Source organism: Mixophyes fleayi, chromosome 5, assembly GCF_038048845.1.
Source record: "Mixophyes fleayi isolate aMixFle1 chromosome 5, aMixFle1.hap1, whole genome shotgun sequence".
NCBI classification, from domain to species: Eukaryota; Metazoa; Chordata; class Amphibia; order Anura; family Limnodynastidae; genus Mixophyes; species Mixophyes fleayi.
Genome location: NC_134406.1, coordinates 100,445,803 through 100,461,767, shown reverse-complemented (window position 1 = coordinate 100,461,767; position 15,965 = coordinate 100,445,803). Strand labels below are relative to the sequence as shown.

Below are 15,965 nucleotides of genomic sequence, written 5' to 3'. Positions count from 1 at the left end.
TTTTAGAGGAGAAAAAGGAGGCAAAGTCGGTGGCAGAGAGGGAGAGCGGGATGGGTGCTAAAGAGGAGAGAGTTGAACGTGGCAAAGAGGTGGCGGGGATTGGAGGACTGACAAATAATGAGGGACAATGCATCTAGCTCACCTCTTCATCCTCTTTCAAGCATATACTCATCTCACCAATTCTAAAGAAACCTACTCTTGATCCAGCCTATCTCTCCAACTACTGCCCTATTTGTTCACTTTGCATCCAAACTACTAGAGCGATTAATGTACAACCTCCTGTCTTACTTTCGCTCCTCTCATTCCATTCTTGACTATCTGTAGTCAGGTTTCTGCCCCCAACATTCCACTGAAACTGCTAGCACAAAAGTGATCAATGGTTTACTTACTGCAAAGTCTATGGGTCATTTCTACATACTCCTTCCATTGGTCTTCATGACACAATTGTTATCTTTTTGCTGCTCTGTGTTTTGTTTCTGCTCTGTCTCAGAAATACATTCCAGATTTTGCTTAATATCAGAGTTGTTTTGCATCTGTTGCTGAGCAACCTTACTCACCCTGTTTTCTGAGCTGCCAACAAGGATTGTACATTGCAGCTGATTATCAGCTCTTGCTAGAATCATCACTACTTATTACTTAACAGCAGAGCAGTTATCATTCTCTGTTCACATGTTTTGTACCCAGCAGCCAGCAGCTGATTAACTGAGACCAACATAAAAACGCTCAATACCATTATTGCCTTGCTGGTGTTAGGTTTATCTAGGCTATTTCCTATATATTTATTCTGAGATTTGATTAGCTTCTGCTACTGGATTTCTGTGTTTGTTTACTGGACATTGCTGTTGGATCTCTGTCTGACCTTGAACTCCTGGCCTGTTTATTAACTTCATATTCCTCTCCTGTCCTCTGACCTTGCTTGTCAATTGACCATTTCCTGTTTGTCTTGTTTGGTCTGCTAGTTGCTCCATAGTTGCGAGTCTCCCTGACTCTACCCCACTCACAACTGACAACAGCTATACACTACTGGGATCAAGTCCAGGGGGCATCTAAGTTCCAGTGAACTGTGTGGTTCTGGGAAAGGCAGCTGCTAATTGTGAAAAACATCACGCACCATAGGCTCTGTATAGGAGTTATTATTTCTATCCTGGTTCACTTCCTACCACTTCTTTAGTGTTAACACCTCTATCACATCCTGCCCTCCACTGCCACTATCTGCTGGGGTCCTGCAAGGCTCTGTTCTTGGCCTTTTACTTTTTTCACTGCACACCTCTTCTCATGGGTAACTAATTCACCTCCAGTACCACATCTATGTTCACGACACCCAAATCTATATCTCTTCCTCTGACGGCTCCCCTTCTGTACCAACTTGTGTAACTAACTCTCTTTGTGCTATCTCCACATGGATGTCCCACTGACACCTAAAGCTCAACATGTACAAAACAGAATTTATGAAATTTCCTCCTCCCGTCACCTCCCCTCAAACCTACCTCACTGTCAATAACATCAAAATTTTGTTTCCCAACTCCGCTGCCTTGGTGTTACACTTGACTCTGCCCTCACATTCAGACTTTCTTCCTGTCCTGTCAACTTCACCTTAAAAACATATGTAGAATATGCCCATTTCTTACCCAACATGCTACCAAAACGTATATAATTTTCTCTTCATCTCCCATCTGGCCACCTTGACACCCATGTATCCTCCTTTCAATCCATCCTAAATGCTGCTGCAAGATTGATTTTCCTCTCTCGCCACTCCACATATTCTGCACCAATTTGCATAGCCCTACCCTGGCTCCCTGGGTCCTCCATAATTCAATTACTCAGCCTTACTTGCAAAGGCCTCAACAAAACCACCCCTTCATACATCCCGAACCTCATATCAAAATCCTCTCCTGTCATGAATCGGGGTCTTAGCCCTGTTTAAGCCACTCGGCAATATCAAATCATTTTCATCTTCCTCCTGTCAGAATGCAGCATTCTAAATCCTGGGACAGAGTGTAACTTCTGTCTGCTGTAATGGAGGCTGACATCCTGGCTGAGACATTATGCTGCATTCTGCTTATTCTGAGCACCTGACTTAATCCACCAATTAGCTCCCTCTGCAGACTATAAAAGTCAACTTCTACACTCAGCTAACTGCCAGTGCAACACTTTCCTAGATCTTGGTTTCAGCTTACCAATGTTGCTGTTTGTTTGTTGCTCATTCTGCCTGCTGCTATACAAACTTCAGCCATTAATTTGCCATGTAAATTCAGCTTTATTCTGCCTGATGCTATAGAGATTTCAGTCATTAATCCTTCGTGTGAATTCAGCTTCATTCTGTTTGCTGCATTAGAACAGACTTCAGCCATTAACCCTTCGTGTAAATTTAACATCATTTTGCCTGCTGCTATACAGACTTCAGCCATTACCACTTTGTGTGGATTCTGATTCATTCTATCTGCTGCAGTATAGACTTTAGCCATTTACCCTTCGTGTAGATTCAGATCCATTCTATCTGCTGCTGTACAGATTCCAGCTTTCACCCTTCGTGTGTATCCAGCTCCCTTCAGCCTATTCCTCTGACTCACCTACTGACTATTTGGGATAGTAGGTTACTGCTTTGAGTCTTCCAACTTCTGGAGCCATCTCTGTGTCTCTGGATGCCGGCTTCCGGTTCCAGGCTTTTCTCAGATTCTAAGCTCTGAGTTGCCCGGGGCCAGTTCTAGGCTTATACAGCTCAGGAGGTAGTCACCCCTGATAATCCGCTGCCTGTGTTCTGAGTCTTCCCAGTCCCAGCTTTGGTACTATAATCTTCTGAGTTTCTGGATCCATGGGGGTACTGAGTCTCTGCCATTGGGTTCAGTCCCTCTGTTCCTGCATTCAGATTCCAGTCCACCAGGTCCAGATTCCAGTCATTTAGTTCAGTACTGAGTCTAGTCCAGCATTCCTCCTCCTAACATCTAGTATACAGGAATAGAGCACATCCTACATGAGCAGGAACTTCATCCGGCCTCCTAGTTTCCATTTCATCTCTGCCACAACTAGTTCCAAGGATCCCAGGACATATCCCAGAAACCCTATTGCCATGACATCTCCATCTCTCCCTCTTAGACCTACCTCTGACCTGCACCTTGTCTTGTCTCTGGTAACTACCTCTCACTCCCGCCTACAAGACTTCTCCTGTGCTGCTCACCACTTACGGAATACCTTACCATGTCTGATCAGGCTTTCCCACATAATTCAAATCTTTAGACACTCTCTTTTTTAGAACTTACCTTATCCTTAATGATTCTATTCACAATAATACACCCTGAAAGCCTTTGTATTCATGTCTGCATTTATTTTGTCTACCTTGGTTTTACGTATGTACAGTTTTTCTTTCTGTACTGTGCTGTGGAGCACTGTGGTGCCTGATAATAATAATGACATGATAGACATTGGACTGTACAGTGTTTACCAGTTTGTCATACTACTTATACTAAATATCTACATTTCCACTTTACAACATGCTATACATAGCACAGTGTACTATGTACATCCTTTTCATCAAAATACAAGTATTATCTTCATACCATTGTATCTGATTATTAAAAGGAGAGAAGCCCTGAATGCTGTAAAATGCTAGCATAGGGGTCTTAATAAATAGGTCCCATACTAACTATGTATTTTTAGCACACAAGCTAAATCCTTTTTCATCGTAGAATGCATTTTAAGCATAGGTTTGCAATCTCTTATCTGTAAATCAATTATCCAAAAAGTTCTGAAAAGCAGGAAAGAAAAGAGTTAAATAATTGATGCAGCGCTGTGATAATGTCATACACACAGACATCATCACTGTTTCTTCCTACAGCTATTAATTCTTCATACTTATACAGTCTTTAAAGTACAATAAGTATCAGTTTTTGTCATCCCATGCAAACCTTATTACTTATTGCGTCAAGCTATGAATACAAATACAAATACAGATATACTTTGTGCAGCAAGATGAATCTGCACTTTTCTGAAAATATTTTATATATAACTATTAAGCATTTGCTGAGTACAAGTTTAAGTATTTGGATTTTGGGTACAATTTTTCATTTCTCTTTAAAATAAATTTCCTGTGTAATATCTTCAATATCATATATAGTGAATGCTGATCTATTATAGATCAGTCTGTGTCATTATTGATTTTTATATACAATAATAAATGCTACCTTTTAAGATCATGTCAGATCTATGCAGCATTACGCTGACATTATGTTAATTTACAGTGTGATGCTCTTCCAGTAGCAGCCATAAGTACATTATGAAAATGGCAATTTATCATGGAAATCATTAAATGTTTAGCTGCAAAGATGTGAGAATTTTATAAATACTTGTTTACACTGTTGATCTTTTATTGGGTTTATGTAGTTACAAAACTCTCCTGAGTGTTTCAAAAGAGGAGCAATTCTTGCAGATGGACACTGGGTCCCTGGAGTCTATGTACATTTAATTAAGGATTACTGAATTCTTAGATGTGTTTATTAGAAACTTAGAAGCTTGCAACTTAATCTACATTAATTATTTACACTGCTTACTATAGAAATTAATTTCTACTCTAGCATCATTTTATAAAGTAATGTCTCTTTATAGTATAGCTTCTAAATCTGCTTAGCATTTGTTTGTATTGTTTATATTCATTTATTCTATTTATTTTACTATGTACAACATTGATTCTCTGGCCCACATTCATGAGATTAAGGCCAAGTCATTTTTTTTCTATTTTGATGCACATTCTACTTAGTCTCTACATGGCTTCAGTACAAGGGATATAATACATGGAGTCCACAGCAGTAAATGTTTGGAGGCCCAAGAATCTAGCTTCAACAAGATATCAGTTTAAACTAGAGATGGGCGGGTCCGGTTCTCCGAGAACCGAACCCACCCGAACTTTGGGTATCCGAGTACCGAGCTGAGCAACTCGGTACTCTCCCGCCCGTTCCGAATCCAAATCGAGGCCGAACGTCATTGTGACGTCTTCGGATCTCGGGGCTCGGTTCTCGCGATACTTCAACTTTATAAATACACGCCTCCACAGCAATCCATCGCCATTTGACAGGGGAAGGGAGCAGGGTGTAGTCATAGGCTGATTAGAGCAGGGACAGAGAATACAATATTGTTCTTGCAATTGCTCTAACCAAAATCGCTAGTGCAGAGAGGAGGATAGAGGTTTATTATTTTTTCTTAATATTTGGCACTCCCCAGCGCTTTTGGGGTGTCCCCCATAATTGTGCATAAATATTTCTGGCTGTCAAAAGTCATATCTGTCAGCAGTATATACTAAATAATTTTTAGCACTCCTCATTGCTTTTGGGGTGTCCTCCCTAATTGTGCATTAATATTTCTGGCTGTCAAAAGTCATAACTGTCAGCAGTATCTACTAAATAATTTTTAGCACTCCTCAGTGCTTTTGGGGTGTCCTCCCTAATTGTGCATTAATATTTCTGGCTGTCAAAAGTCATATCTGTCAGCAGTATATACTAAATAATTTTTAGCACTCCTCAGTGCTTTTGGGGTGTCCTCCCTAATTGTGCATTAATATTTATGGCTGTCAAAAGTCATATCTGTCAGCAGTATCTACCAACTAATTTTTAGCACTCCTCAGTGCTTTTGGGGTGTCCTCCCTAATTGTGCATTAATATTTCTGGCTGTCAAAAGTCATATCTGTCAGCAGTATCTACCAACTAATTTTTAGCACTCCTCAGTGCTTTTGGGGTGTCCTCCCTAATTGTGCATTAATATTTCTGGCTGTCAAAAGTCATATCTTTCAGCAGTATATACTAAATAATTTTTAGCACTCCTCAGTGCTTTTGGAGTGTCCTCCCTAATTGTGCATTAATATTTCTGGCTGTCAAAAGTCATATCTGTCATGCAAAGGATGGTGGAGGGCCTATCAGGGATTAAACTGTATTTTTCATAATTTTCACTAATAATGTTTGGGTGTAATATACACCCAAAGACGAGTGCTCAATTGCTAAGAGTCATTGATGGAGAGGAAGACAAGCAGGCTTGTCTGTAGAATTTGCATGCAAATTGTGCTGCGTTATATAGGTAACACCCAAAGAGAAGAACTCCATTGCTCCATTGCTAATTGTAATTGCTGAAATAGAAATAATAGGGCTGACAGTCTTGGTCTAAATCTGCAGTTACATTTTATTGTACCATAGCTCACTGCGAAACTGGAGAGGTGGCAGGGTTTAGTGATAATCTTCCTCCAACAATACTAATTCATCCCAATATCATAGAAGTCTGTGTAGTATGATGTAATTGCTGATAATGGCCTTCCAAAGGGAATGACTAGTTGATTTTAGGGCAGAGCTGTCACGATTTTTGGGCAATTCTTTTACAGCACAGTAAATATCAAAATGTTGAGCGGACTCATCTGCATCACCACTGGGTGTCTTGGGAAAGCAATTTCTTTTACAACAAGCAGTTGCCAGAGAAACTGAAGGAGAAGACGTCCCAACAAGATGTTGATAAGTCTGGGATCCTTGCAAAGAAAATAAAGTATTTAATCTACAATTAAAATATAGTTAGCGCATTTACTTTGTTTTATTGCACACTATAATTTTATGTAGCACCTTTTCAAAATCTATTATTAAGGCAATCACTTGGCTGAAGCTAACCGTGTCTGCACTTTCTTCACAGGTAACTACTTCGCTGGACTAAAGTAAATTCCCCTCAAATGCTAGTCTTCTTGCAGCTGCTGCATTCTCCTACATGCTGTTGCAGAAACCAGAAATTGACCATAAATGTTTATGGACACAAACAGCATCTCCTGCATGTCATTTTTCAAAAGTTCTGTAACACCAAGTTGTGTGCAAAACAGGAAATGTGATGGAATTCAACCCCGCTGTAATGCTGGACCAATATTGGGGTCGTAATCAGAAACGACATATCCTCAGGAGACTCCAAGCAAGATTAGCCATCTTTCAATGACATCCCTTAGTTTTTGGAACAGTTTGTCAGCTGTATGCCTCTTAGTGAAGCTGCTGATACACAGAGTAGCCTACTTCTCAAAAATGTGATATACCTGGGTACATGCTGCTGCTGTCCATGCTGGGGAAGGCTAAAGACCAACCCAGTGGGCTTTCACAGTCATATAATCTTTTGTTTGCCCAGTTACGCTTGTACACATATCTGTGGTTAAGTGTACAGTGGGTAGAATACCATTTTGTCACCCAATAATGACATTTTTAGGAACTTTCCGGTACAGGAGAGAATAAGCTTTTCTAGTAAAATGGTATAGTGATGACATTTGCTAACAGGGACATAACACCTCAATTAAATGTCTTAAACCAACTGTATTAATAGTGGACATTGGACACAGATCTAACACTAGCATAGTACCCAGTGCGTCTGTGATCCGCTTTGCGACTGGGTGACAGGTTTCATTCTTGCTTCCTCTTGCAGAGGATTGTTTAACTGCCAATTGTTGGGGGGGAAGATTGCAGGTGCTGGGATGTAGATGAGAGAAGGGAGGTAGATTATGCTGGAATGCTTGTTGTTAATTTTTTTTTAACCAAAGTTTCTGATTTTCCCAACAGTTTTCCAATAACTCGCTGAAAAATGACGAAACATGGATGAGGATCCCAGATGGTTAAGGTCCCTACCTCTACTGAGTGTGGCTTTCAAAATGCTACAAATGGATAGACAACTCTTGCCAGGATTCGTGTAAAAATAATTCCACACTTAAGAGGTGGATTTTTGGTCTTATGCCCAGGCATGACAATGGCCTTTTTGTTATCACTGGCAAGAACTGCAGCAATTTTTCTTTTCAAGTGTATGAAAATCATATTGTGACATAGGAGGTGTTCAAAATTGAATAAAAAATGACTGGAAATTAGTGTTACTGAGGTTAATAATAATGTAGCTACAAAATAATACCTAAATTATGTTATTTTAGCACCAATAAATGTAATTTTTATAACAAATTGCAAAACAAAACCAAAACCAAAACCAAAACACGCAATGGCGGTTTTGCAAAACCAAAACCAAAACCAAAACACGACGGTAATCCAGATCCAAAACCGAATCCAAAACCAAAACACGGGGGTCAGTGACCATCTCTAGTTTAAACACAGTTATTCCCTATTATAAAATAAAAATTATTGTAGTACCAGAGCAAACAGTGTTTAAGCGTCTTTCTGCACACAAACTGATACTGTCCATGAAAAAGAGTATTTGAACAGGTTATCATTGTTGCCAAAAGCCCATCATTTGCAGGGTGAGTCCCAAGTTTTAAAAATTTGTCCTTGTGAATATACCTATTTTTCAGTACTTACAAATACACATTAAAATTCTTATTTTTTAATTTGTGGCATGTTGAATGCAATTTTTACTATCTATTCTTATTCTCATGCTTTTATAAGTTAATAGCCATTGAAAATAAGTATTTATAATTGAAATAATCATGTATAATCAAATTCTGTTATCTTGTCATAGTGAGGATTATAGACTTCAGGGTCTGCTAAGACAGTAATGCCTGTGATGTCCTTAGAGTCACTGGCTCATTTGCAGAGTGTCCCTGGAAACTATTTTAAAATGTTGGCAATTATGGTTAAGGAGTCTTAAAAATATTGTTTTATTCAAATGCAGGGGGCACACTTGTTATGAACTTTGTCTGGGTGTAGGAAAGGTCTGATATAGCACTGTGACTAAGAAATATAAAACCAGGCACATCTTAAAAGACACAGTGGATTGGAACCACTTCAGAAGTGAATAAAGACAGTGTAGTTATAGTGCATATCTCTAAACAGTCAAGACATTTCGCTATTATAATGGGCGTGGGTCAATGGTATGGACATGTTTTGGGTGAAATATGAGTGTAGCTAGGTGGATCAGGGCATGGTCAATTTTTTACTTGATTTATTCAATTTAATTTTTACCTGTGTTGTTAAGAGGAAAAAATAGAGAGATTGTACCAACAAGTTAAATTCACTCTTTGTCCACAGTCGTCACAATACCTTACCCAATTATTTGCTGAGCTAACTTAGTTACAGAGGGAACAGCTCTGATTCTAGATGCGAGTTAATAAACTAAAACTTTAAAAGTGATAGAAGAGAAAGAGGAGGGTGGTAGCAGTGGTAGAGAAAGCTCCATTGCTGAATTTGTCATTGCTGAAATTCAAATATAAATATACAAGTCCTTGCAGCCTTTTTTTCTGAATTTGCACTACTAAGTGTAGGGTCTAATATACACCAAAATCGAAGAGCTGCTTTGGTCATTCGGTCATTGCTGAAATCCTAATATACCAGTCCTTGCAGTCTTTTTTTCTGAATTTGCACTAATAAGTGTAGGTCCTAATATACACCCTCATAGAAGAGCTGGTTTGGTAATTTGGTCATTGCTGAAATATAATCTACAAGTCCTTGCAGGTTTTTTTTTTCTGAATTTGCACTACTAAGTGTAGGGTCTAATATACACCAAAATCGAAGAGCTGCTTTGGTCATTTGGTCATTGTTGAAATCCTAATATACCAGTCCTTGCAGTCTTTTTTTCTGAATTTACACTACTAAGTGTAGGGTCTAATATACACCCTTATAGAAGAGCTGCTTTGGTCATTTGGTCATTGCTGAAATAGTAATCTACAAGTCCGTGCAGGCTTTTTTTCTGAATTTCCCTTAATAAGTGTACAGTGTAATCAAAATGGATTCACAGCAGTACACAGAAGAGCAGGAGCAGCAAGCAGCTGCTGCCACCAGTCCTGATTATAGTTATCCCTGTACGTCATCTGGTAAAGCCTATGTAAAAGTACATAGACTTTTGAAGTCAGGGAAAAAAAAAAAAAAAAAAACACCTTTTACGGTGTTGAAGAAAATAAGAGCTGTAATACAGGAAAAGTTAACTGCTGATAAAAAAATTTTTTGCCAGCATGCCATTCTACACACACAGTGACAAAGAAAGAATGAGGCCTTCGCCTTTCTCTATGAGTGCGAGATCTAAAATTGTTACTGAGACTTCTTCTTGTAAGGTCACTCGTGACCAAGCAAGACCAAGTAATTCGGAGTCCAAAAGTGGTGCACAAATACTGTTACGTGTAAAAGCCGAGCTGGAAGAAAACAGTAAGGCATTAGAGGTAAATGTATGATCAGATTCAGATATGACACCAATCCGTGAGGAGAGTCCTTCCACGAGTGGTATGTGTAATCATGACCATTGTGATAGTGTACCCATAAAGAAGGCCCCTTTCAGCTTTTCTGCTGATGTGTGCCTGAACAGCCCAAGTGTAGCCGGTGACACACCAATTGAGGATGAAACTTTGGAATTGGAAGAGGATGAGGGGGATATTTGTGTAGCCGACGAGGGCACTAATGAGGATGTTGATAAGGGTGATGTTGTTTGTGTAAGTCCTGCACCAGTGTAAGCAGTTCTGGTACGTAATAAGAAGAAGGCCATTGTCATGCCTGGACATAAGACCAAAATAGCCACTTCTTATGTCTGGAAATTTTTCTACCCAAATCCTGACAACAGTTGTCTAGCCATTTGTAGTGTATGCAAAGCCACAGTCAGTTGAGGGAGGGACCTTAACCATTTAGGAACCTCATCCATGTTAGGCCATTTGACGCGAGTTCATGGCAAGGTGTTGGGAAAATCTGAAAGTTCTGGTAAAAAATAACATCAAACAGTCCATCATCAGCTAGGACCCTTCTCTCACCTACATCCCGACACCTGCAATCTACACCCACACACAGTCCTCATCAATATCCTCAGTAGCGATCAGAGTTAGTCCTGCATCCAAGTTGCTAAGGCTAGATGACTCCTGCACTATCCTTGATTCCTCTAAAGAATTCTTGAGCGTTAGTCCCACTGCTGCTGCTGGGGGTGAATCTTCCTCCCAGAAGCAGCCCAAGAAGAAGACCACTAGCATTTTACAACAATTAACTGCGAAACAATCTTTTCATGAGGAAGCAAGTATGACAGCAGTCACCCAGTCGCAAAGCGGATCACAGACACCATGGCGAGTATGCTAGTGTTAGATCTGCGTCCAATATCCACTATAAACGCGGCTGGTTTTTAAAAGTTAATTGAGGTTTTGTGCCCCCGTTACAAAACTCCATTGTGATACCATTTTTCAAGAAAAGCTAGTCCTCAACTGTACCAGAACGTTCGTAAAAATGTAATTATTGGGCTCAAAAATGTCATTCTACCCACCGTACACTTAACCACAGATATGTGGACAAGTGGAAGTGGGCAATCAAAAGATTATATGACTGTAACAGGCCCACTGGGTTGGTCATTCACCTTCACAAGCAGGAACAGCAGCAACATGTACACCACTACGTAACATTTCTCACAGGCAGGCTACTCTTTGTATCACCAGCTTCACTAACAGGCATACAGCTGATAATTTGTTACCAAAACTAAGGGATGTCATTGATGCATGGCTTATGCCACTTGGACTGTCCAAAGGATATGTAATTTCTGATAACGCCAACAATATTGTGCGAGCATTACAGCTGGGTGAATTCCAACACATTCCCTGTTTTGCTCACACAATAAACTTAGTGGTGCAGAGCTTCTTCAGAAATAACCGTGAGGTGCAGGAGATGCTTACGGTGGCCCGTAAAATTTCAGGACATTTCTGGCATTCTGCCACAGCATGTAGGAGATTGCAGCAGCTCCAAGAACAATTTAATTTGCCCTGCCACCAACTTAAGCAAGAGGTGTTAACAGGGTGGAATTCCACCCTGTACATGCTTCAGAGGATGGAGGAACAGCGCAAAGCCATACATGCATATTGCACAAGCCATGACATGGGAAAGGAGGAATGTATTTCAGTCTTGCACACTGGATAATGCTTTCTGTGCTGTGCAAGGTGCTGAAACCATTTGAAGTTGTGACGTGGGAAGCGAGTTCAGACTCAGAAAGCAATTCCGCAAAGTATGTTGGCCTTGTAGATGAAGAACTTAAATCACTTTGCAATGATCCAAGAGTTATTAAAATCTTGAAGTCTGATCACTATGTTTTGGCGACTTTGCTTGATCCTAGGTTTAAGACCTACGTATATTCTTTGCTTCCAAATGACCGAGATGAACAGATGCAAGGAGCTCCTGGTCAGCAAGTTGACCGCTGAACTGGTGCTTGGCTTGACGATGTCTCCTCCTTCAGTTTCTCAGGCAGATGCTGCTTGTAAGAAATTGCACTTTTCAAAGAGAAGCAGGGATGATGCAGGTGGCATGGCACAACAGTTTTACATCTGGGGGTAAATGTATCAAGCTGCGAGTTTGCAACTCCAGCGATTTTCTCAGGAGAGTTGAAACTCGCCGATGTATGAAGCTGAGATTTCATGCAAAATCGCCAGAGTTGTGCTTCTGTCAAAATCGCTGTTTGCAAAATCGCCAGTGATCAAACTCCCGACTGTTTGCCACTGCAGCTATACAGCTCTCAAATGTATGAAGCTGCGAGTTAGCAAACTCAGGAGAGTTTGCTTCAAAACACGCCAGATACAACACGCTGCTTGATAGCAGCGTGTTGTACAAACACATCACTGTTATACTGCCCTGGCAGTGTTAAAATGGTAAAGAACAGATAAAAGTTGAAAAAAAAAAAAGCGTGAGGTCCCCCTGCTATTTATGCTTAACCCTAGTGCTGCCTGACTAGTGCTGGTCCCGTGAAAATTGGGGAAAAAATTGGCATGGGGTTCCCCCGATTTTCACTTTACCAGCACTAGGCAAACCAGCCAGGGTTGGCGGCACTATAGCAGGGAGACGCGCAGCAGGGGTCCCCCTGCCATAATGACTAACCAACCCTAGACTGTTCAGCGCTGAGCTGGATTCCCTAGGGAGTGGGGTCCACTGAAAAAAACCAGCGGGCCCCCCCCCTAGAAAGAACCAGCCCTGTGCTGATAGCACTAGGGCTCTTCCTACCACCCTTGGGCTGTGGGTAGTAGGGTAATACGGCGTAAAGTAGTAAAAAAAACAAACTGACACCAATTTTGTTTGTGGAACTACAAGTCCCAGCCAGCCAGGTTGCCAAAAACAGTGTGGCCATGCTGGTGCTTGTATAACTACAAGGACCAGCATACCCACGGCAGCCAGGGCATGTTGGCACTTGGAGAACCACAAGTGCCAACATGCCCTGACATCCCTGGCTTGCTGGGCCCTGTAGTTCCACAAAGAAAAAAGTTTACAAAGACACAACACGGCAAGATGGATTTACAAATAATAAGTGACATTGGAGCAAGAAAGAAGGCATCATTGGTAAGTATTTGATTTTTTTTATTTTTAATAAATACTTGTGGTTTAAAAGAGGGTGGTTAGTGTATTTATTGTGGGTTTTATAATTTTTAATAAATGTATGTGGTTTATAAGAAGGTGTTGTGGCTTTGTAAACTTTTTTCTTTGTGGAACTACAGGGCCCAGCAAGCGATTTGCCGCGATTTAAACACGCTGGCAAACTCCCACTTTGATACATTTACCCCTAGGTCTGGTTTGAAAGATTGTAGCAAAAAAAGGGTGACCTCGGCCTTAACTCCATCCGATCCTTCTATTAACATGAAAAGGATGGTGGAGGATTATTTTCAAGAGTTCATTGAAATCGAAATGTCAGACAGTCCCTTTCGATACTGGGAGGAAAAACAATCAATTTGGAAACCCATGTACAAACTTGCTTTGCAATACCTAAGCTGCCCACCCTCCAGTGTGTACTCGGAAACAGTTTTCAGCACAGCCGGGAACCTTGTCAGTGATTGACGTAGGAGGTTACTTCCGAAAAATGTGGAAAAGATGATGTTCATCAAAATGAACTACATCTTCCATGAGGAAGCCCTTTACCGGCAAATACATCCAAGTACTGACACTTCTGTAATGGCAGATTCCAGCAGAGATTAATTAATAGTCTGTGATGATGATGTACACACTGATGAGGGTGAGGATGATGCTGAAGATGATGATGACAGCATCTTGACAGTGTAGAATTCATTTTACAGCACTGTTGGTCTAACCTACCTTTAGGGCATTGATAGATGGTTTAGTGGGGGCCCAAACAAACCAAGCACTTCAGCCACAAAAGTGGCAATCCTTGTCGCTGAAATGCTTGGTTTGTTATGTGTGCATGTCCTTTGTAAAATCCAACTTATGGGTGGGTAAGAGGGCCCAAAGACAATTCCATTTTGAATTACTTTTCTATTGTGAGTTTGTGACACTGGTGTGTGGCAATGTTTTCTAGATGTGATATAAACTGCAGTGTGTTTGTTTTGTTGCTCTGTTGCTTAACATCCAGCCAGCTCGCTGCAGTATTTGGCTGAAAGTGTATGAAAAGCATATTATGACCTGTGAGATGGTAAAAATTTAATGGATATCACTGGAATTTAGTGTTAGTGAGGTTAATAATAATAATGTAGGTATAAAATAATACCTAAATTATGTGATTTTAGCCCAAAAAATTGAATTTTGGAAAAAATAGCTAAACAAACCCAAAACCAAAACTTAAACACGCAAGGGCGGTTTTGGCAAAACCAAAACCAAAACCCGAAGGTAATCCAGATCCAAAACCAAAACCAAAACCAGAACATGGGGGTCAGTGAGCATCTCTACTATTTTGGCACTTTGGTCTCATCATATTCTGACTTTAACATCAGAATCTTTTCTGTGCAGGAACCACACAAATGATACCTTGTTTTGTTTCAGTTTTCACTGCATTTTCCGAAAATAACATTAATTTCTTATTGAGCCAAGATTAGCATGGACAGTAGCATCCAGAAAGTGGTACAATAGCAGAAAATAATGTATTTTTCATTTATTTACAAAAAAAGCTGAAAAGAAGGGATTCTCTTACTTTTTTTAATAGCTGCAGGCCTCTCTGATAAGAATGGTACATCTTTCTATAAGTTTACTTTGCATTTGTACTCCTGGCTACCATTTTTGCTTGACTTTTCTTAAAAAATATAAGATGAGTGTATTGCAAAGGTCACAGAGGCGCAAAAAAGTGGGGAAGGCATATCCTGTAGGAAACTAGATAAACTACCGCATCAAATTACCTGGGATAATTACATCTGGAATACAATAGTTTCCAGGAGGTGGTGGAATAGAATAAGACATTTTCCCCATTCATTTATTAGTAAATTAAATTTTTGCAAACAATTGAAAAAAAAAGGATTGTCGTATTGTTCTGAATAGCTGCTGGTCTACCAATAAGAACGTCATTCATTTTGTACTGGGTTACTTAGCAAGGTTTTATTTTTTTTTTAAATTGGTGCTAGGAGCTCAAATTCCAAATAAGTGTGGCCCCAAAATTTATGAGCAAGGCAGATCAAGGTCTTCCCATATCCATGGTATTTTCGCTACTTGTTTACTAGGTGGTGCATGCGCATTTACAGTTTGATTACGTACAACGTACAAGCGCATGTGGCCCTATGTCTGGCTGCCCGGATGCAGCACCAAAAGAAGACGCACCGCTCACAATGAGCAGCGATGGGTGTGTTTGTAACCACTTAACTGTAGGTGAGTAGGACTCGCCCTTCACAGTTTGGGGCTGCAGGTAGAGGGGGAGTCCCATTCTTTATTAGTAGCCAAAAGATTAATTCATTTGTGATTAGATTGGACAGCACAGAACAACACATTTACACTGTAATCACTATCCAGAAAAAATGCTCTGATCTGTGTATTGATCAGAACTGTCACGGTCGTCTGAATGTCTTGATCCGATTCGGGACCCTTGGGACTAGCTGGAGCATGAGTGAAACAGAACTAAGCAGCCTGGATGATCTTTTTGCTCATTGTAGAATATAGCAGAGGAATGAGCAGTCTAGAAATGTTGACAGGAACAGTGCACTAGTAATGCAGACAGGAACAGTGCACTTTGTAATTCTGACAGGAACACTGCACTTGTAATGCAGTCAGGAACACTGCACTTGTAATGCAATCAGGAACACTGCACTTGCAATGCAGACAGGAACACTGCACTTGTAATGCAGTCAGGAAGCCAAGAACTATCCTCTGGAGAGAAGTGTGTTGTTC

General features: G+C 40.4%; 1 protein-coding gene across 5 annotated transcripts in view; it reads right to left on the bottom strand.

The window, feature by feature from the left end:
- Window positions 1-15,965, bottom strand: part of PDE1C (phosphodiesterase 1C) — a 702,427-nt gene that overhangs the window by 111,343 nt on the left and 575,119 nt on the right. The window lies entirely within an intron of this gene.